At 38.8% G+C, this 23,854-nt stretch overlaps 1 long non-coding RNA gene across 1 annotated transcript in view; it reads left to right on the top strand.

Annotated features, from left to right (window-relative positions):
• The window catches only part of LOC105874868 (uncharacterized), a 128,030-nt gene extending 122,926 nt beyond the window's left edge, over positions 1–5,104 (top strand). The window contains exon 6 of the long non-coding RNA XR_001155713.3: positions 4,790–5,104. This is a non-coding gene — a long non-coding RNA (uncharacterized LOC105874868). The remainder of the gene's footprint in view (positions 1–4,789) is intronic.
• Positions 5,105–23,854: the final 18,750 nt, after the last annotated feature.

Here is a 23,854-nt window from a genome sequence, read left to right as displayed (position 1 = left end):
AGTGAAACAAAGAAGAGAGAGGAAGAAAAATGACTGGTTGTGTTCTAGGACTGAAAGGTAAGTTGGTGAGACCAGGAAATTAAGTAGTTTTCAGTAACTTCCTGTGTCCTCACTGGATCTTTGCAGACAATCCAGAGCCCAAAAGCATGGAGTGGGAGGAGGGTGGGGTAGAAGAATCTCAAATGTACACTTTGGACTCCATTGTATAATGAGCTTATCCATAGTTACACTGATATGACCGAAAGAAGAGATTCATCATAAAACATTACGCTTGTGTTTACATTTGAAACATTGCTTTATATTCCTAAATTTAAAATATATATATAAGTTCAAAAAAGGACTCAAATAGTCAATAATGCTGCTCACCAAATATCTCTGGTTCTATACTTTTGGAAAAGTTCTAGTTTCCTGTGGTTGGCTGAGGCCATGTAGCTAGTTCTGGCCAATGAGCTGTAAACCAAAGAGTCTTTCTAGGCTGAACCATTCATTGATCATTCAAGACATTCCAGAAGTGAACCCACCTCTGGGACAGTCACCTGCTCTATTAGTCTGGGTTCTTTGGGTTCTTTTTTTTATTTTTAATTTAAATTGAGACAGAATCTTGCTCTGTTGCCCAGGCTGGGGTATAGTGGCACAATCATAGCTCACTGCAGTCTGGAGCTACTGGGCTCAGGTGATCCTCCTGCCTCAGCCTCCCAAGTAGCCACCAGGACTAAAGGTATGGATCACCATGCCCAGCTAATGTTTTTTATTTTTATTTTTTGTAGAGATGGAGTCTCGTTATGGTGCCCAGGCTTATCTTAAACTCTTGGCCTCAAGCTGCCTTCTCACTTCAGTCTCACAAAGTGCTAGAATCATATGCATGAGCCACCATATGACAGATATATAATGTGAATGACAAATAAATCTTTGGTGCTCCAGATGAATATGAAAAGACTCTCCTTCCCATTAAGAAAGATGTGGCTCCCTTAGTCAAAGAGTCTAAAACCAAAGAAGATAGACATAAGTATCTTGGGGTTGGTTCCTAGCAGAATAACCTACATTATCTAGCAAAAACTTCTCCTCAATTGTGTTTTCAGATTTTCTAGTTTCTGGGCCAGTTCTGATTGAGTAAGAACATTATTTCCACAGCTTCACTATCTCCTTCAATAGAGTAAAATCTAATCTCTGCTTCAACATGCAGAATCTGGGACTTTTTATCACTCACAGGAAGTCTACTCTATGTAGATCTCTGGTTTTATTCAGTCCTTATGTTCTTTCACCCTTTCTCTCACACTTGGTTTTGGCTACTTCTACAGATTTGCCATCCTCTTTTGGTTCTCAATGGTTATTCTACCAGTCAGGCTGTTTATTATTATTATTATTATTGTTGTTGTTGTTTTGTTTGTTTTTTAGAACCAGAGCCTTCCTGGAATGCCCACTTTAATGTCAGTAAGCCCATTGCCTGCCTTTGCCATGGGCAGGTCTGGAGTTCTGCCTCTATTGCCAGACCAGGTCTTTGGATTTCTGCTTTCTTTGGAAAGAGTTTCCTAATATACCACCAGAAGCCAGTCTGATTCCTGGCTGGTTGCTTTGCCTAATTAGAAGCGTTGGTGCCAATCTGTGCTGTAACGGGTACTGTGAGTAGGGTGTTCACTTGGACTTGGCGTTTGGCCTCTGTAGTTATGTTTCTAGAGCCAAGAGCTGAAGATAGATCCATTTTCCAAATGTTGACTTCACCACAGTGCTCAGCTCTATGCTAAACTGTGGCTTGCTCTTTTATCATACTGGTTCCATATGGGAAAATGTGATCCATGATGACTCAAAGCAAGTTCGGAATGGAGAAATGTTTCCCTGATGGGCTAATCTGGAAATAGAAAATTTGGTAAATAGCTCAAAAAAAAAGCATTAATAGCAAGGTCAGGAGAGAGAAAAAGAGAAAGAACCAAAGGTTCTGAGAGATCATAACCAAGAGGTGGGTTAGTCAAAGCCCATGCCAGAGCACAGTAAGGTAATTTAGACAGATGTGTGCACTTATGGTATAGTACCTTAGAGCACTAGGCCAGGAAACTAAAAAAGACCTCAATTCTTATGTCCAGGGAATTTAAAAAGGTCACCCTGATCCTCAAGATAAAATTAGGGTAAATTATTTCAATAGGAAAACTAAAATAGAGGTAGCCTATGAGAGCACATGTGATAGCAATTACATTTCTGACTCTATTTATACCAATGTTTCTCAAAATGAAATACACACATCACTTGGCTCATAACTATGAGGTGGAGGCGGCAGGTCGACAGTGGTAATAAATAGACCTACTGAATAATAATACTTAGATAATCCAGGTGAGTATAAGAAGACTCTGCTGCTCATTGAGAAAAACATGCCTCCCTTTGTCAAGAAGCCTAAAAAGAAGTACAAAAAATTATTAAATAAATTGAAAGTTAGCAAGCACAAATGTGGGAATTGAGTTTGCAGTACATTTAAGGGAGAAAATAATTTCTAGAAGCATTCCTCATCTAAAGACTTTAAGGTTTCAAAAGGCAAGGAGAGGGAAAATGTCAAATGTAAAAATAAAATAGGCAGATAAGTCAGGCTTTGATAAATAAGACAGCATGTTATGGGAGCACAGAGGAAGGAATATTTATTTCAAATTAAGAGACTGTGTTAAGTTTTCATTAAAAGGGACACTTAAGTTGATACGTTTTTAGAGGAGGATATCATGTAAAGGAAAGTGTGTTCTAAGATGAGGAAAAAGTATTATCAAAGGCACAGAAGTGGGGAAAAGCTACACAAACATTGTCTTCTATACCAGAGGCTCCCAAATATTGTTTCACAGAGTTACGTCATGCCAACTGCCAATGGATAGGGTATTATTAATAAAAGATTCCTGAATCCCAGATGTGAGGATTTGGGCTTAGTAGTCTAAGTGGGCCCCAAGGAATTATAATTTTAAAAGCCTTCACCTATCTGTCAGGTACCTTTGTAGATGGGTGCAATCTACTCTGGAGGTGTTACAGAGAAATGTATTATTAATAAAAAGACTCTGTGTAACAGCAGTACTTTTCATAGTAGCCAAAAAGTGAAAACAATCCCAATGTCCAACAATGTTCTGTGAATAAACAAAAAGCCATGCAATGGAATGCCATTCAACAATAAAAGAACTAAAGTAGTGATACATGCTACCATGTGGATAAACTTCCAAACATTATGCTCAGTGTCGAAAAAACCAGATGCAAATGAACACAAATTGCATAATTCCAATTTTATGAAATAACCAGAAAAGGTAAATCTATGAATGCAGAAAGAAAGTTAATAGTTGCCTAAGGCTGGCGGTAGGAACCAGCATTAACTGCATGTAAGCATATGGGACCTTTTTGGGGGTAATGGAAATGTTCTAAAACTGGATTGTGGTGATAGATGCATACCTCTGTGAATTTACAAAGGAAATTGTTGAATTTTACACTTAAAAGGATGCATATTATGGTATGAAAATTAAACCTCACAAAAGCTATTTTTTAAAAAACACACTGTATACTTACAGCTTACCATTCAGAGGGGACCTGCGAAAATACCCTAAACTACAGCACAGAATTGCTGCCACCGCCACCTTGCTGGCACTGTGTCTGTCTCGGACACCTGGAGTATCCTGAACATCTCTATCTTATTGCTTCTCCAAAGCCCTGATTCAGAGTGTAGGAGTGTGCATGGCAGTTGGCAGCATGTAGGCCATGCTCTAGCAGTAAGAGAGGCTGGGAGATGAGTCTCTGGCATTGGCTGCTTCCATGTTGGCAACCAGGGCCTATGTCCTGGCAAGGCTCCTCCATGGGGAATCTCCTAAACATAGGAGGGATGCTTAGATGTAAGGCAGCCCATGAGATTTTGATTCAAAGCTAAAATTAGGGACCAGGATACCATTTTATAAGTTCCTCTGGGGTATATTTTTTGATATTTGGTTTTTTATCCAAGTGGCCTATTGTATTAATAGCTGGAATATGGTCAGAGGAGGGAACAGTAGGGGAAAGGTGAGTGCATGTAGGAGCTACCTCAAAGTGAGGCAGCCAACATTTATGAGTGGTGAACTGGCCAACAAATGGTATGTGTCTGGGATATGTTCCTAGTACCTGCTAATGTTCTTGAAGGAGTAGTACAGGCCTGTGTCAGAACAGGGCCCTAGGACCCAACACACTAGATGCTCAACTTCTAACACTCCTATCTCTTAATGACTTGGTCTCAGGAAGATGGAAGCAAGTGATTAGTTTCAGAATAGGAAACAAGAAAATCATAGTAAAAAGCAAAGCATTCATGGGCATTCTGTGCATATGTCAAATAAATGTAATTTTATACTAAATCCCATAAGATTTATGTGATGGATATTTAAATGTATCTATCTAAAACTCAAGAAATGTGGTAACCTTTTTAGCACTAGCATTGTCACTTTAAAAAAAAGGCCTTTTCATGTGACTTTTATGTGACATTGGACCACATTTCTAGCACAAACCTGCATTGATGTGAGCTAGTCTGCTTTTCTCTTTAATAAGTCATGAAATTAGAGATCATGGAGACAAGATGGCTGGATTTGAGATGGGATAGAATTCTGACAAGGAAAAGTAGGGAAGAATATTTCAAAAGGGTTAGTTTATACAAATACACAAAGAGGATGTGGAACAAGTGAAGAAATGGCAAACGACCATGTTGTTGCATTTCCTCTGCCTTTTAAAGTTATCAAAGTAATGTCCTCTAAGCTGTCATGAGTACCTAACACCCTAAATGCCTCCTAATGCATCCACTGTTTGTATTTATTCCACTTAGTGTATATGAGAGCGACTTCGACAACTACAAGCCTTATAACCTTTATATCAAAGTGATTGACATCCTAGTTGGCTTTGAATACCTGAGATAACATGCCTTACTCTGGAATGGAGTGAAAGCGAGAGAAGAAATATTCAAATTACCAGGGAAAGTATATGAAATGCTTTCCACGCACAGCCTGGAAATGAAAACCAAATTTTCCTGACTACCAATGTGAAAGCACTAGAAGATTCAGTAGTTACTTTTAAGACTGAGAGAAGAGATGTTTAAGCTGGAAGTGATGAAAGGCTTTTTAATTAAAGCAGCGTGAAAGATGGCTCTGCAATTTACTCTGATTGTTTTTTATCATATACTTCTAACTTCAGTAAATCCTGGGGAGCTTGGGAAGCCAAGTGCTCCATTCCCTTTCCCTATCTTGGTTTCTAAATATTTCCCATTCATTATAATGCATCGCCTGTAAGAGCTGTCCAATTTCTCTATGTCTTTTCTACTCTTTGGACCGCAATGATTATAAATGGGCCTGGATAATAGCACCTACTCTCCTCTCTGTCTGTGTCCTACTTTTGAAGATAACAGTTGTTCTTTACCACTGTCAATAGGCATACTATGCAAACATAAGGCAGGCTTGCTTATGTGCCATTTGCTTTCATCTAGAAAGGTAGACAGCCTCCACACATCCAATTTCAGCAAAGGACTGGTGGTGTTTGATTGAAAAGAAACTGCTTTTCAAATCACACAGCATTCAGGAAATGGTTCCCAAGGTCAAATTGGATATGATGCTGTTATGAGTGCTTAAAGCCAGTTTGTTGTACCTCATATGAAAGCCTAAGATAGCACTTACGGCCTGGTGTCAAGATTACAGGGGGTGAACCAGCTCAAGAATGGATTCTTTCACATCTACCTGTGTGTGTACTGTGCCATATGATGGAAACTTAGGAGGTAAAAATATACTTCCCATATACTTCCCTAAACATCTTCTTACTCCCTTGGATCTCTTGCACCAAAGGCCTCCTAAAGCACATATATCCTAATTTCTACATAATAGTTCACACTTCTCACCCTTCCATTTTTTATCTCCATTTCCATTTAAATTCTAATCATTTATTAAAGGCCATACTCAAACCCAAGCTCTTGATTCAGTTGTGTTCCTTACTTTCCCAGATCCCACATAATTTATAGATAATGTCTTCTAATGTGACATGTGTTCTTATGTTGGTTATGTCATTCTTTAAGAATTTTTGGTAAATTATCATTGTCTCCTAAGCATTAATGAAAGCTCTGCTCTTGAAGGAATTCTGTCTTCTATTGCTTTGACCTCTATCTCCAGCGCTATACTCAAAAAACAAGATTCACAAATACTTGTAGATACATTTGATATATAACTTTATAAAATAAAAAAAAACTCATAGAATATTAACATTTTAGAGTTACAAAGTTGAGTGCAACCTCTCAATGAATGTGTTGTTTTTCTTTTCATCTCCACATCTCTGACATGAGGTCCTCTAGACTTACTGTAAACACTCCCAGTGACAAGAAATTTTTAAGTATCAAGACAGTTTATTTCATTTTTGGACAGCTTTAAATGTTATAAATTTTTTCCTAATGATAGCCTAAGGTCCTCTTCAGTAATATCCATTCATTGGCCTAATTCTACTTTTAGGAATGGCATAAGATAATTTGAAACTTTGTTTTAATTTTTTATATTTGGAAAACTATTTATTGGTCAGGGTTATCCAGAGAAACAGAACCAATAGGATGTGTGTGTGTGTGTGTGTGTGGAGAGAGAGAGGAGTTATGAGAGTTTGGCTCATGCAATTATGGAGACTGAGAAGTCCCATGATCTGTCTGCAACCTGGAGGACTGGGAAATCTAGTGGTGTAGCTCCTGTCCAAGCCTGAAGCCCTGAGAATCAGAAGAGCCAATGGTGTAAGTAGTAGTTCTAGTCTGAAGGCTTGAGTGCTGATGTCTGAGGCAAGAGAAGATGAATGTCCCAGCTCAAGCACAGAGAGAGAATTCACTCTTCTTTCACCTTGTTGTTCTATTTGGGACCTCAATAAATTGGAAGATGCCCACCACATTGGTGAGGATGATCTTTACTCAGGCTATGGATTCAAATGCTAATCTCTTCCAGAAACACCTTAACAGACACACCCAGAAATAATGTTTTGCCAACTATCTGAGCTTTCCTTAGCCCAGTCAAGTTGACACATAAAATTAACCATCACAAAGTCTTTTAGCTATTTGAAGGCAAACATACCTGCATGGCTAGGTGTTTGGCCAGGATGGAACCTACCAGCAGAGGAAGAAGCAATTGTTTTCATAATCAGGCAGCTTCAACTCATCACTCCCAACAAACAGAAACTTCAGCTCACAGAGGTGCTTGATGAGCAACTTATTATGCACCAAAGTGCTCTGAGTGAACACTAGGTAGATACAAAGAAGTCATAGGCAGCTGAAGCCTCTGAACAAAAAGAAACCTCTGGAAACCTTAGTTTATTCCTCAACAGAAGTATTGACTTCTTTTACAAAATGCCTACAAATTAGTCTCTTCTACTTTGCTTAGACATCACCAATGAATGAGCAGCGACACCTTGATTTAGCAAGCAAGTGCTACAATGAAGCCATGGCATTAAAAGGTTAGATGCAGCCCAAGTGTATTTAAAATTGACTTTATAGTTTTCAATCAATTGAATCAAACCTGTGAAGATACAAATAAGTAAGAGTAAAAATTACAGTATGAATCAAAACAGAGGTAAAAATAGTTTCAGTGTTCAGGGTCATATTGAGGTGTGTTGAAAGAGCACTGGCCTGGCACCCAGGAGATGTGACTTTTGGACTGTTTTTTTTTTTTTATTAACTTACAGTTCTTGGGTATGTGGGTCTCAGCTTCTTCAACTCTAAATTGAGGAAGCTAGAATAAGTGACCCTCAAGGCTGCTTGCAGCTCTAACTTCCCCTATTTAAATATACTTTTGAATTCTTCTATTTACTCACTGTGGTGTTTTGGAGAGGTTCTATATTTTTTCTGAGAAAATAAAGCAACATGCCCATTGTTGCCTTAATTGACATAACCAATCTGTTCCTGAAACATTCTATGAAAAACAAAGAAAACCATCTTATAGTGATTATCTTCAGTGCTTACCTGTTTTCTAAATTTTCTTCAAAATTTTTCCTGATTCCTGTACCAGATTCTATATAGTATATTCCACATATTATTTGACTACAAAGAGACCTTAGAGATTGCAAACCCCTTATCTTATAGTTCAGGCATACTGAGTTCTAGCTAAGGGTTTCTATTACTATACTGTTGCTTAACAATGCAATTTTTATAACATGGTTAATAGTTTCATAATGTTAAAACCACTTTCTAATTTACCTGTTTTATATACCTGGTAAATCTTCCTGTAGAGAACCACCTCCCCATCTCTGAAGCCATGTTTAATTGCAATTATCCAGGTGTTACAGGTCTTTAAAATCTTGCTTTTTTTCTGTAGCTGCTTGCTTAATTGAAGCAAAGGAAAAATAAAAACCCTGATGGAAGAGTAATCAAAGCTTGAAATATGCATTTAGACTGCTTAGAGTAACTGAATTCACAAACTAATTACTGGCTCATCATATATTCTGTGTCATGTGACTTGGTATTGGAAAGGGCTGCCACATATGATAGCATCTCTTTAGGGCCAAGTTGGTATGTCAGACTAATGCATATAGAAGCCACAGAATTTTCCATTTTCATAAAATAGAAGAGGCATTGGCATGAAAAGCAGAATAATGCTGCTGCCTTCAGGGATATAATGGTGAAACCTCTCGTCCCTGAACAACTCGGGCCTTGTTTATTCTTTGTCATGAAGAAAAAAAGAAAATAACAGAAATTTTTCAAGGCTATTGCAATTTTATTCCCAATGATACCTGTTTCTCTAAACAAGATTCTCCGTCACAAGTGCCTGGGAGGTTCTTTATAATACTTTCACTCTATATCATTTTGCAACACAATTTCTGTCCAGTTTTGCAATTATAAGAAGTTGTTTTGTAATTTCCCTATGGACAGAGGAAAGTAATTCAATAAAAACCCAGCAGCATATATTTATAAACAACATTCACAGAGCTATCATAATTGTGGAAATAAGGTACTATGGAGGTTCCAGGGATCTGTAAAACTAGATATTTTGAGGACTACTGTATATATTATTGTATATATTATGGAATTGAATTTATGTTTACTTTGGATGATGGGTTGGGAATGGAATTGAAGAGAAAGTTACCTTTTTCCTCTCTCAGGTCCATTTTTCTTCCCCCCCCCCTTTCTTTTTTCATTCCCAGAAAGATAGCAAGGACACAAGGAAAAACTTAAAAAATTTTTTTGAGTAGAAGTCTGGAATATTTTTTCCTGCCCAGAAATACTTACATGAACACTTGGTGTACATCAAAAAGCTTTAGAATTTTTAGGATTTGTATTTGTGTGACTCGGCCATTCTACTTCAAGGTGTTTAGCACAAGGAAATTATTTTACAAGTGTGAAAAGATGTTTATAGAAAGATCTTAACCACAATGGAATTACCCAATTCAGTTCAACAAATATGTTAGAAACCCTACTATGAGTTAGTAACTGGTTAGGCATTGGAGATATTTTAAAAAGCCAGTAAACTAGACATAGGCCTATGCAGGCAAGAAACAAACAGCCACATAGCATGTTAAATGTTATGATAGAGTCCCTTTAGGCGCTAAGAGAGTTGAGGGATGGCCACCTAACACAGATCAAGGGCTAAGTGTGCAGTAAAGCTTCCTGAAGGTTTCCAAATATATTTTAACTCAAATAACAAACAGATGATAATATATTCATATAATGGAATATTATATATTTATGATGCATTTATTCATTTATTCATTTATTTATTCTAATGGAAAAATGTTCATAATATATTGTTAAGTGAAAAACAATCAGGCCAACATAAGGTATGTGTAATAGGATCCATTTTTATATAATACAGAATATATTCATTTATAGTTATACATATGTGTAGAAAAATTCTCAGGTTGACTGCAACTATCCTTGGCATTAATTTCTTCCTTTTTGCCTATCTGTATTTAAATATATATAAAATTAATTGGTATTATTTCTGTAATTAAAAAACAAGAAAGAAATGCTTACAGAATGAGACAATCAGCATAGGAAAACAAGTGGTACCTATGCCGGCAAGGTAAGAGATGTGCTATCTGGTACACCTAAGCAATCCTGGTGCTGTGGGCAGGAATGCTTTATCTGACCTCCCCATGGCCTGAAGAAATATCTTTCAAGTCAATGCTCTTTTCAGGGTCCTGATTGAGACAAGCAGAGTAGTAACCAAATCATCTATTCCTAATACCAAGAAAAGAGGATTCTAATAGAGAATGTGAGCAAGTAAGCTCCAGAAAAGATTTTTTTCCAATTGTAAATGGTTACTTGAACATTCTGCTTCATGTAAGCACCTCATCTAAATGTATTTCTGGGAATCCAAGCATCTCTGGGTAGAAGTTCAGCTTCTGGATATTCAACACTGAGGACTAAATATTATTTAGACTGTAAACTCTCAAATTACATGTTCAGAGTGACATGCCATACCCCCTCGAATGCCCCCTTAATTAATTACACTTGAAGGATAATTTGGTGTTTTCCATATTGTTAAGCACTCTGAACTAAACCACAGGAAAGTATGTCTTCCGATACACACAATGGCAGCTCTCCACTAGGACAGTAATCTCCACAATTTTTAACCATATATGCCTATTAAAAACATTCAAAATTTGATCACACTCCACTGTATATATTTATACGTTGTACACATTATTGTTCTGTGCCCTTGGAAGATCTTGCCTCCACTTCAGGGTACACTGTTTTAAAGAAATAATACTTGATTCTTTCTTTCCACAACCCTAGAGACACCATAGCCCATACCAAAGGCAAACATTTGGTTTTGATTACTGTTTCCAAATAAAGTGTAAAATAGAAAATTTTCCATGTCTAGTTTGGCATAATTGCACCTAATATCTAAGCGTGTATAGAATATTTATGTAGAAATACAAAGACCATGATGAACAAATTGCCAATACTTGTGATCAATACTGTGCCCTACTTATACCATTTGGCTTAATTGATTAGGATGATTAAAGCAATGCTTCATATTCATTAGAACAGGTGCCTTATGGGTGTCAAGAGCTATTAAGATCATTAGACTTTATGTGCAAGCTAGTAAGTTAGCCTATCATAGTTCTAAGCTGGCAGAAGACATGAGACTCCTGGGTCAGAGACTAAGGACTTTATTACTCATGGCAGAGCAAGTAGTGTCAGCTTCATATTTGCATCAGTTTCCTTTGCCTCTCAAGTCCCACAGGTGCAATGCAGAGGAGCCTGGATAGATGCCATGCAAGTAGTGGGTTTGCACCAAGGAAGCCTGAGCTTAAAAAACTCAAATCTTTTGTAATTCGGACTGAAAGCAAACCTGCCCTTTGCCCTAGAGGAAGACATTACTTGTTTTTTATTGTGGAAAGGAAACAAATATGCCCTTAGCTCTGGAGAGAGATACTATCTTTATCTTCCAAAGCTATCTATATAAAAACATCCTTAGAAAAATAGTCTGAAACAAAATGACAGTGACTTGTTTGCAAAATCTGTAGAAATTTGAAGACGCATTGTGGATTGTCTCTTGACAATGGGCTAGATAGTTTTGTATAAAGAAAAAAAACTGTTTGGCTTTCTGGTGTAGTTCAGTACATATCTTTAGTCGATTTTTTCAAGGAGCTTATACAGCAAAGTGGGGAGGGTCCAGCAGTGTCTTTCCAGGATAGGGGACACAACTCCATGATTTTATTTCATTGGTGGATGGGGCTATATTCACATATGAAGATGAGCATATCACCACCACTGGCCCTGTTACTTTACATTAACACAGTGATTAACAACCAAAAAAGTGCTTTTTTTGGCTATACATAGATAAATTCTATTCTTCAGTAATACAGGCAGGCGGTTTTAGGCAAAAATACACAGGATCAGAAACCAAATGGTCCTTAGAAAACTGGAAATTAGTTGTAACAAAAGCAGATTGGGGACTTGCTATTTCCTTTACATTTCTATGAGCACTTTTTTTTTCTTTCTATCTCTTTTCTTTTCTTAACATGTTTACCCTTCATGGGGTGTTTGGTGCACCTTAGGGGTGATCACCTTCCTCATACTGTGGTCTTTATCTCTATCTTATCCTACCTCTACCCTCATCTACCAACTTCTGGTGTTCAAGCCTCTTCCTATCTACAGCTTGCTCATGGACAAGAGAGGCCTTGATTATCCCTTTTGATTTCTTCTCTCTGAGCATCCTTCCAGCTTCAGTTCTGGATACTAACTGTCTGATTCTTATGTTTTTTCTTGGTAGGATGCTGGCTGTCTCAGCTCATTTCTTCATACAAGTCTTTGTCGTGAGTTAAAGGCCAAACTCATTTAAAGTATTTCTTTAATATGCTTATTCCAAGGATGCACTTTATTAAATGAATGAATGTATGAGTTTGGGTAAAATGTCATGTAGTTCAGCTTCTTTGAAAGGGGTTGGAGACATTGCACCAACATGATTGATGTGGATCATGCACTTTTATTACTATCATTTAAAAAAATTAGAAATACAGAAGCCAAAAGAGCTTAACTGACATATTCTAAAGCACAAAGAAAATATTTTATTGATCTTTTCTTAGTGTATCTATAGTACCTTGAATTTATTTTTATAGTATTCTCTATTTTATGATCATATAGAAAATTTTTAATGTGTCTCTTTCATTCAATAGTCTGTATGATTTTTGAAGGTCTTGGTATTTTGTTAATATTTTTAGCCCTTATGAGTCCCAGGCCTACAGTAGACACTGGTTAAATGTGAGTTGAATGAATGAATGCTTGATTGAATGAATTAATGCATGGTCACTGAAAACTCCTCTAATTCATGGTAGAAGAAAGAAGGAAGAATAGGGAAAGGCTCTTACACTCATTAATGAGCAAATACTACATGCCAGGCACTGTCTGAAGTATTTTCATTTATTTACTGTAATTCTTAAAAAAAGGCAGCAAGACAGTTGCAGGTTAACTTGCTCAACAAGATTAAATACCTTATCAGATCTCACAATACAAGTAAAAGTCAGAATCAGAATTTGAATCCAGGTATGTCTGTCTCTAAAGCTCAAGTGTGTTTTATTATACTGTGCTACTAGTCACAGCTGCCCTGACTGCTGATGCAGATAGAATGAAATAGTAAAGAGAATTCAAAATGAGTCCCAGCAACAAACAATTTACAGGCTATGAAACTGCAAGGAATATGCATGTAGGATATTCCAAAAATGAGTAACTCTATTATGCTGGGACTCATCACCTCATTATAAATGTTTCAATTCTAAACTCCATCCCTCGCTCTCTGTTAATAATTCAAGCATTTAAATTTTTATTGGATTGCAAATTGGCACACAGGTCATGAGCCTGACTTCACAACTGTCATATTCAAAATTGGAATGGAGCGAATCTCTTTCTGCTTTGAGTCAAGTTGCCCATTTTGTACTACACAAATATGCCTAGTGGGACGGAGAGACACACTTGATGGCAAGAAAAATCTCATGAAGTTAACATTTGTAGTGCAATCAGATTAAATTTCCATTGGATTTTAGTTTAAAATGGTGCTTGGCTAGTTGCTGCTGATGCATCATCTCCCAAATTTCTACTAAAATATCAATGAAAACACAGAAAAAGACAAAAATACACATCATCTCCAGAAACTAAAACTTAAACAAAGCCTATTGCCAAAATCATTGAGAATGTTGACTGAACGTAGGAACAAAGAAGCACAATAGAAAAAAGCCAAATATATATATACATATATATACACATACATATATACATATATACACACATATATACATATATGTATATATAGTCTAACAATGCTTATTCCCAGGAAACTGAGAAAACCCCTCTCCCTGGAAGGAGAGATGAAGGTATTTGATCCCTTCCTGCACTGATAGTCTGCAAATCAGTCTTAGAGTTTATAACAGATGAAGTTAAGCATGCAGTCATCCCTTTATTGTGTGTGCTTATTTTGTAGCACCCAAAAACTGGACTGATGCCCTTTTATACCTATTTCTATATTCCTTCAAAAATGTTGATTCTATAAAACAGAAGGGCCAGAGACAGGAGAAGGTATGCATCATTATAAGATCTTCTTTGAATGAGTAGTGCTCCCTCTGTCTGCTGCTGTTGCTGCTGGTGATGATGATGATGAATCGGGGGCTTGGCAAGTGGGAAAAGCAGCAAATCCTATCACGAGCATTTGATTAGTTCCAATTGAAGTTAGTGAAAGAGTATGAAGAGCAAGCTTGAATAAGACAAACCAAAAGGGTCCTGCCTTTAGGTGCAGCCGGATGATAGTCTAGACAGAATCCTGCTGTGGCTGGGCTGCTTCTGAAGATGTTCGCTCTGGACTCCAAGGACAGTCTTCCATGGGCCCAGAGTCCTGGCTTGGAAACTTACATCTCTGTGGCCTCAGACAAGCTGCTTAACTGCTTTGAACTCCATCTGTAAGATGGAGATTATAATACTCCTTTCAACAGGCTATTATAAGAATTATATATGCTAATGAGTAGGATTTGATACTGTAAGGCAAATGTAACAGCTTATGGTTGTACCCTCCTCCAAACACCTACTGCATTTAGTATCTGTATCACTCATTGGCCACTTAACAAACACTGCTCCAAGTTACCATTTACATTTATTTATTTATTTATTTATTTATTAATATTATGGGGCTACAAGTGTTTAGGTTACATATATTGCCTTTGCACCAACCAAGTCAGAGCTTCAAGAATACCCATCCCCCAGACAGTGTGCACCGCTCCCATTAGGTATGAATATACCCCTCCCACTCCACCTCCCCCTGCCTGACACCCTATGAATGTTACTTCCATATGTGCACATACACATGTTGGTCAGTTTGAGTACATGTTGTGCTTGTTTTTCCATTCTTGTGATACATCACTTTGGAGAATGGGCTCCAGCTCCATCCAGGTACTCCATGGTATACATATACCACATTTTATTAATCCACTCATGTATGGATGGGCACTTGGGTTCTTTCCACATCTTTGCAGTTGTGAAATGTGCTGCTATAAACATTCAGCTTTTATCAAGAAGTCCCCAAACAGCAAATGTTGGCATAGATGCAGACAGATTGAAACACTCATACACTGCTGGTGGGACTCTAAACTAGTACAAGCTCTGTGGAAAGTAATATGGAGATATCTCTAAGAGCTAAAAGTAGAACTACCATTTGATCTGGCAATCCCATTACTGGGCATCTACCCTAAGGAAAAAAAGGCATCATCTAAAAAAGACCATTTACCTTCTTATGTAAGTTTACCTCCTCTCCCTTCATCCGGATTGTGCTCTCATTTAGGGCACAATTTTTATCCCTGTTTGTATCCCCTTCTGCAGTTCATTGCCCTGCACTGACTGTGCCTGAGAAATGCAAGCTGACGCAGACGGCAATCAGTCTCAGTGCTATCGTTACTCAGGCAGTCTCTTGGTACAGACAAGGGCATATTTTTCTTCTGCAGGTATGAATCACTAACTTTAACAGTATTCTGTCTACACGTTCAGTAGGAATATTTACCAGGGAGTATAAGATCCAAGGAGGGCAAGAATACTTCTGAAATGTTTTATTTATTTATTTCTGTACATTGCACAGAACCAACTGGAGATCAAGTCTTCATAAATAAACCTGCCAGTATTTCTCTGATGATAACTATGCAATCTTAGCCAGAAGGTCCATAAAAAGTAACAAGTCTATATTTAGTTTTGAGAGGAGATAGCTAAAAAATAAAATGTGAGTACTCTATAGCAATGTATTTGCTATTCTAATTCATAGTGCTAACCATTATAACAATTGATTATAAAACATTTCCTATATTTTGCTATATATCGTGCCAAGAATGGCATTGTCCTTTTTATTCACCTTATTATATGTTATTAGGTTCCTATACTATGCTGCTGTCCATCTGCAAGGAGCTACATTTCCCAGTTGTTTAACCCCGGGAGTCATTTGTCTTCTGAAGAACCTGTAGAAATGTGAAGGAAATGCTAGTATAAAAAGTTTTAGCAGCTGCTTCTTTCTCCTTTTAGGTCCTTCAAGAAGATGACACACCTTTGGTTGGCCACTGCCAATTAACATTCAATTGACTTATAGCTTTTGGCTCTAATCAATGCTACCTAATTGATATCCTTTCATTTGGGGCACAATAACTGGTATTTTTCCATAGAATCCCCTCATGTTCTAAGCTGGTCTTGATTCACAGGCTGAAAAACAACCCTTTCTGTTGCCTCGCCTACCACTGCCTTTTCTTTCTCTTCCTTGTCATATTCTATTACTAGTTTTGATTCTTCTCACCTGCCTCAGTATCTTCTATTGTGACTTTCTTTTTATTTCTTTCAGAAATCCTGTTATCCCTATTATTAGTTATAGAAGATAAAGCAGTAGATGACTGACTTTTAAGGTTTTCCTTAATGGCGGAAGGTTGAGTATGATATACCGATGGCATGGGATGGAGAGGACATGGACACATTCCCTGAAGGCTCATTTTCTGTAATTCCTGAAGGGTAAAGTTGAATACTTAATGAGCATGTCTCTCTCCTATTACCTGGGACCACTCCCATCCATTGGCCGCTTCTCTGCTGGGCAGTGACCTAAAGAGTAAACATAGCCCTTTAGAGGAAGAGGCCTCCTGTCTCCCTCCAGCTAGGGTGCCGTGCTATTTTGCCCAGGAGCGGACACTCAGTATTTCTCCCTGGCTCTCCATCGCCTGCCACCAGATGACATCAATCAGGAAATAAGAAGCCCAGCTACTTCTGCCACCGCCGAGACCCCAGCCCCAGAGAACATGATGCAGTCACCTTGCAAGGGCTCAGGCATCTGCGGTTTTAAAAGTTTCCCGTGTGATTCAAAAGATTGAGAATGCCTGGTTTAGAGTTTTCAGGAACCATCAATTTTTTCTGCTTTCCTTCCTCTTTTCTATTTTTTTCCTTTCCCTGATCATCTTGACAAATTGTGCCGGGAGTTAAAGATATAGTGCTTGTAAGTGTCCCCAGTGGTCCACCTGCCGTTCCCTGGCATCAGCATCACCTGGGACTGCTGGACAGAACTGCAGATTTGTGGGGCCCATTTAAGACTAAAGGATCAGAATTGCTCATGATGCCCCCCTCACAAAATTATATAGGGTGGTGGCCAATGTCCTGGTTTGCATAGACTGAAGGGGCAATTACTCTAGGAATTTCAGTAATAAAACCAGGGTAGTCCCAGGCAAACTGGGACTCTTGTTCACTCTAGGAGAACTAAGTGTTTTTAGCCACATTCCTAGTGCAAATTATGGTCGGGAACTCCTATCCTAACCCTTTTCAAGCCAACTCGTTTTCTTGGGTGCAAAAACAAGTCTCCAGCAGTGACATAGGAGTTTCTCTTGTCTGCCTGGGAAGGAGCCTGCTTCTATCCTTGATTTCACGTTGTGAGAATAAGTCCCTTGCTGTTTGGTCCCTTCTCCTGTCTCCCACCCTGCCTTTCCATATGTAGGTTCCACATCGCAGGTTTTTCCTCTGTCTGCGGCTGCCAATGGCTTCGGCTGCCTCTCACACCCTCCCACTCAAGCTCCGTCCCTGCGGTGCACTTGCCTGCTTGTCCCCATCTGTTTCCCACTTTCTCCTGTCTGCAGAAGCCTCCTGATATATGGCTTCTGAGAGGAGTGCTCCTTCCATTGCATCTTTCATTCCAGAGCCAGCGCTTAAAACACCCCATGAGCCTTTCACCAGGACTGCCTGATGAGAGCCGAAAGAGAAAGCACCAGCCCCCTCCCCTTCTCTCCAGGCTTGCCAGAACCATGCTAGAACTTATTCTGCTCCCAGGCCTCCTAAGGAGAGTGTGGATTTTCCAAACAGGCAGCGTGGCAGGGAAGCTGCTCTGAGTGGCAAGGGCAGGGCACAGAAAAGCTGATCAGCTCTGTGCATGGCCTGGGCCCTGCTGAGCCCTAAATGAGCCATTCATCCAGGGTGACATCTGGAGCCATGGAGTCGAGGCACTCTGGGAAGTGCTTATTTATTTAGGGAGGAGACGAAGCTGTGATTACTGCCTTCCAACTAGTCACTCAAAAGGGGGAGGAAAAGGCGAGGGCTGGCATCTGTACTCTGTAAATAATAAAGCCAGGACTCTATTTTCAAAGATTTCAGAAAGAGGCTATAACCTAGAGGTTATCCTCAAAATATGCAGGTTTTTCAGGATAACCTGCAAAATCCTAAAATGAAGCACAGTGTTTTGTTGGTTTGTGCAGATATGCATTTTCTTAAGCCTATAATTTTAATTATGTTCTCAGTGGGTTCTATGACAAAAAAAAAAAAAAAAAAAAAAAAAAAGAAGGAAGAAAGGTTAAGGACATTGATTTAGAAAAGAATACAGGGAGTTTTAGAGTCCTGAGTGCAAAGATGGGTTTCATTTTACTTTTATTTTGTTTTCTTCATAGCTAATAAGCATAAGCATAGAACCAAAGGCACAAAAAATATTCAGAAAGTACTTGTTAAATAATTTTTCTATTGCCATCATCCAGACCCCAAAGAAAATGCAAAGGACAATATGCAAATGTTCACTCAACAGTTCTATCTGGGAATCCAAAAGACTTAGGGTCTGGTCCTAGTTCTACCATCTGTCTACTCTGTGGCTTAAAGCAAGAAACTTCACTTCTCTGGGCTTCAGATTCCTCCTCTGGGTTTGAATTACATAATTTCTGAACTATCTTCTAGGTCTAAAAGTTGAGTAATCTGTCTTTCCTTAGAGAAGAGTTAGAATTATTCTAAGATTATAGCAAGCAAAACTAGAAACCTAATCCTTTCTTTCTGTATGGATAATTTGGACTGTCACAGGGATTATGAGAGGGTGTGCCAGATATCTTTGCATTCTCTGATATTGAGGTCAAGATCCTGTCCTCTATTTTAGATTAAAAAAGTGGTGGCCAAGCTGTATGTTCATGAAGTTGAACACCGCCTCTGTGCCCAGAATTGGGCTAAGCAGTAGTAAATTTTTTTTTCTCATGTATCCTACAACCTTGTCAATAAGATGCAAACACATAAAACAGGTAGAAGACAATTAATTGCTAAATTATAAGGTAGCAATTATAATTGTAATACCCTGAAAACTGGAGTGATCCCAGAGATATCATGGGGGAGGTGAGACTTACAGTGTGTCTTGAATGTTGGGCAGGACGTAAATAAGTGGTGAAGGGAAGATTCTGCCAGTGGAGGTGAATGGGAACAATATGGGCAAAGGATAGAAGTAGAGACAAAGAGTGTTAAGAGAAAAGCAGATCAGCCTATCTGATGAAAGCAGAGGAAGTCTTGAGGAAGTGTGAGAAATTAAGTTGGGTGATGCTTGAAGGCCTGAAAGGAAATTTGGGGCGATTATCCCTACCTGGGGGAGCTGCTGTAGGTTGCTGAGCAGGTGGCCATTGAGCGGGAGCTGCACCAGAGGAGCATTCATGCACACAGTGGACTGGGGACTGGGGTGCTGCTGCAGTCTTGTTCACATGCCCTAACAGAGGTCAAGACAATATTGGAAGCAGCAGGAACAGCCAATCTCCCTGTGGGCTGGCAAAGTCACACTCTGGGATCACAGCGGCAGCAGCTGGCAGTGCTCAAGGGCTGCGGGGGAAGCTCAGTGTGCATGTTGTTGAGGAACCATAAAGAGACCATGTTGTTTGTTCTCTGCTGACATCTCAAGTTTGGGGGTGGAGTGATTGTTTTCCCCAGGAAATCCTAAATCTAAAAATCCTAATGGGTCTGATTTTGTCCATTTATGGGGTGATGCTATTGACCAGAAGAGTTGCCGACAACTGAGAGCCACCCATGTTATACCTTCTCAACTCCTTTCTTGCCAACAGCACCCAAAGGAGGTGGTTTGGTGGTTAGGGGAGAATTCTGTGGCTGTGTTAGAGATTGGTCTGGTGAATTAACACCAGTGTCTGTGCTCAGACTTTAATAGCTAGCATTAAAGGTCATCCCCAAGCTAAGGTTACGAAATAATCTGGCAGAAAAAAAAGATTTTCTTTTCAAAGGGCAGCATCATCCCTTTTAGGAATAACAGAAACAAGAACACTTTTGCCCCCCAGAACAATAGAGCTTTATCTAAACAAAGGTTCTAACTTGCTTACACCCTGTGGCACAAGTGACTAGATATAAAACCTTAATCTTGTTGTTAGTGAAGTATTTGGTGGTGAATATTTTTCTAAGTTCTCTACACCTTGAGAGGCTCAACAGAGTGCTCCACTTCAGGGTGAATAGAAGGGTATAGAATTTTATTCCTGGCAGCTTTGTGTGTGCACTGCCTCCCTGTAGAATAAGCCTGTGATGTGTCCTAAGATGTCTTCCATTTCTAAGTTCAGGGAGCCCACTGTGGTTTGGGGGAAGAATCAGCATTTTCTACAAGAATATGGAGTCCACTGCAAATAAAATCATCAGTAAATATAAAAAAAAGAGGGAATCCCAACAGTGTCCAGCATGGAGTAGCTAAGTGGTGAAAGGCTGGGAAGCTGTCCAGGACAGGATCGGGTGATACTGTGGAAAGACTTTATTGCAGATGGGAATTCTAAGCAGTGTGGGAGGGCCATGAAATTTATCCCAGAAGAATAAGAAACAGTGTTCCAGGATTGGAAAGGAACAGCTCTCAGAAGAAAACAAGATTAGGAGAAAGATGCACAGACATATAAATGTAGTTTCTACTTGCTATCGGCAAAAGCTTTGGAAAGATTTGTCAAAGGAGTCTTTTATTAAATGTAGAAAGTCCGCTTCTCAGATTTGTGTTAATTCTTTCTCTTGATTTGAAACTGAGATAAATGCATGGTGGAGAGTACCAACTTCATCAATCTTCTATGTTCACAGGTAGGTAGGTAGTATGTGAAGAAATTTTGTTTATCCTAATGAAATCTGAAAATAATAACCATCATCATCTTTTATTGAGCTTGTACTATTGTGTCAGGTATTAAGCTAAGTGATTTACATGAATTATTGAATTTCATCTTCACCACAACCCTATAACATAGATAATATTATTTTCTCTAGTAGATAAAGAAAGCAATATGTACAACTTTCTCATCTGCAGACTGCAGATATAATAATAGTACTTATCTCAATGGGTTAGAAGGATTAATTGAAATAACCCTTGTAAATTGCTTCACCCCCAGCCTGGCTGTTAGAAACTGTCCAATGTCAGAGTTTCTCATTTTTATTATTGTCCCATAGCCCACAACTTCTAATTGCCAGAGTAAATGCCAACCTCATCTCTTCGTCTCTAAAGCCCATCTCTTTCCTGGATGCAGACAGTCATCTAAGAGCTCTCTCTGCTTCCTTCTGCTCCCTCTACATTTTTCCCCATTTTTTTTAAATTTCAGCATATTACAGGGGTACAAATGTTTAGGTTACATATATTGCCTTTGCCACACCCAAGTCAGAGCTTCAAGTGTGTCCATTCCTCAGATGGTGCGCACCGTACCCATTAGATGGGAATATACCCATCCCTTCCTCCTCTCTCCCACCTGCCCAACACCCGGTGAATGTTACTATTATATGTGCACATAAGTGTTGATCAGTTATTACCAATTTGATGGCGAGTACATATGGTGCTTGCTTTCTCATTGTTGTGATAGTTCACTTAGTAGAATGGGCTTCAGCTCCATCCAGGATAATACAAGAGGTGCAAGATCACCATTGTTTTTTGTAGCTGAGTAGTACTCCATGGTATACATATATACCATGTATTATTAATCCACTCATGCATTGATGGGCACTTGGGTTGTTTCTACATCTTTGCAATTGTGAATTGTGTTGCTACAAACATACAAATGCAGGTGTTTTTATTATAGAATGCCTTTATTTCCTTTGGGTAAACACCCACTAGTGGGATTGCTAGATCAAATGGCAGTTCTACTTTTAGTTCTTTGAGGTATCTCCATATTACTTTTCATAGAGGTTGTACTAATTTGCAATCCCACCAGCAGTGTATGTGCGTTCCTATCTCTCTGCATCCATGTCAGCATTTCTTGTTTTGGGACTTTTTGATAAAAGTCAATCTCACTGGAGTTGAGTGATATCTCACTATAGTTTTGATTTGTATTTCCCTGATGATTAGAGATGTTGAGCATGTTTTTCATATGTTTCTGGGCTATTAGTCTGTCTTCTTTTGAAAAGTTTCTGTTCATGTCTTTTGCCCACTTTTTAATATATTTAACTAAGGAGGTGAAAGAACTCTACAGGGAGAATTATGAAACACTGAGGAAAGAAATAGTAGAGAATGTAAACAGGTGGAAAACCATGCCATTCTCATGGGTCTGCAGAATCAACATTGTTAAAATGTCCAAACTACCAAAAGTGATGTGCAGATTCAATGCAATCACTATTAAAATATCAACATCATTTTTCACATTTCTAGATAAAATAATTCTATGCTTCGTATGGAACCAGAGAAGACCCCACACAACAAAAGCAACTTGACGCAAAAAGAACAAATTGGGAGGCATCAATTTACCAGACATTGAGATATATTTCAAGGCTATATTAACCAAAACAGCATGGTTTTGGCACAAGAACAGAAACATAGACTAATGGAACAGAACTGAGGACCCATATATAAAACCATCTTCATTTAGCCATCTGATATTGAACAAAGCAGACAAAAACATATGCTGAGGAAAAGAATCCTTATTCAATAAATGGTGCTGGGAAAACTGGATAGCCACATGTAGAAGACTGAAACAGGATCTGCACCTCTCACCTCTCACAAAAATCAACTCATGGTGGGTAATAGACTTAAACCTAAGGCATGAAACCATAAAAATTATAGAAGAAAATGTTGGAAAAACTCTTATAGACATTGGCCTAGGGAAGGAATTTATGGAGAAGACCCCAAAGGCAATCATGTCAAAAACAAAAATAAATAAATGGGACCTAACCAAATTAAAAGGCTTCTGCACAGCCAAGGAAACTATCATGAGAACAAACAGATAACCTACAGAATGGGAGAAAATATTCACAAGCTACACATACGATAAAGGGCTGATAACTAGAATCTATGTGGAACTCAGGAAAATCAACAAGAAAAAACCAAATGTTCCTCTATTTGCTTCTTAACTCAGTAGCTAAGAAAGTCAGATCACCTATTCCTTTGCCAGACCTCTATGGTGTTCTAGAAGATCTCATATAATCTCCTTCCCCCATTAGCTTTCTAAAGCATCTCCTATTACTCTGCCCTTTGCTTACCTGGCTCTAGCCACACACACATCCCTGTTGTCCCTTGAAAATGGGACACATACCACCTTAGGGCCTTTGCACTTTCAATTTCCTCTGCCAGGAATGCTTTCCCCTTATAGAAGTTGCATGTTCTTTTCTCTTGCCACTTACAGGCCTATCTTAGTCTATTGGGGTTGCCATAACAAAATACCACAAACTGGTGACTTAACAGAAACTTATTTCCTCATAGCACTGGAGGCTGGAAGTCTAAGATCAAAGTGCCAGCTGATTAGATTCCTGGCGAGGGCCCTTTCCCTTGTTGCAGATGGCCACCTACTTGCTATGTCCTTACATGGCCTTTCTTTGATGGATGTGTGTAGTAGAGAGAGTCAAAAAGGATCTCTCTCTTGCTCTTCTTATAAAGCCACTAACCCCATCAGGAGGGCCCTGCCCTTATGACCTAAACTCACCTTAATTACCTCCCAAAGACCTCATCTCCACATACCATATGAATTTTGAGAGGACATAACAGGATCCTTTTGCTTCAATGTCTCGGTGAGTCCTTCCCAGACCACCTTATTTTAAATAGCACTTCCTGCTCACTCAACACTCCCTAGCCTTCTTCTCATAGTAATTACATCTGATATGCTATGTATTTTTCATAGGTATGAAAATATCTGCTGCATGTCCTCCCTTACTGCAATGGATATTAGTCCAAGGTGGAACATTCTTCTCTGTGCCTGACACATATTAGGTTCTCAC

Source organism: Microcebus murinus, chromosome 3 (assembly GCF_040939455.1).
Source record: "Microcebus murinus isolate Inina chromosome 3, M.murinus_Inina_mat1.0, whole genome shotgun sequence".
Lineage (NCBI taxonomy): Eukaryota > Metazoa > Chordata > Mammalia > Primates > Cheirogaleidae > Microcebus > Microcebus murinus.
The sequence above is the reverse complement of the archived record's forward strand: the minus strand, read 5'-3'. Positions and strand labels throughout refer to the sequence as shown.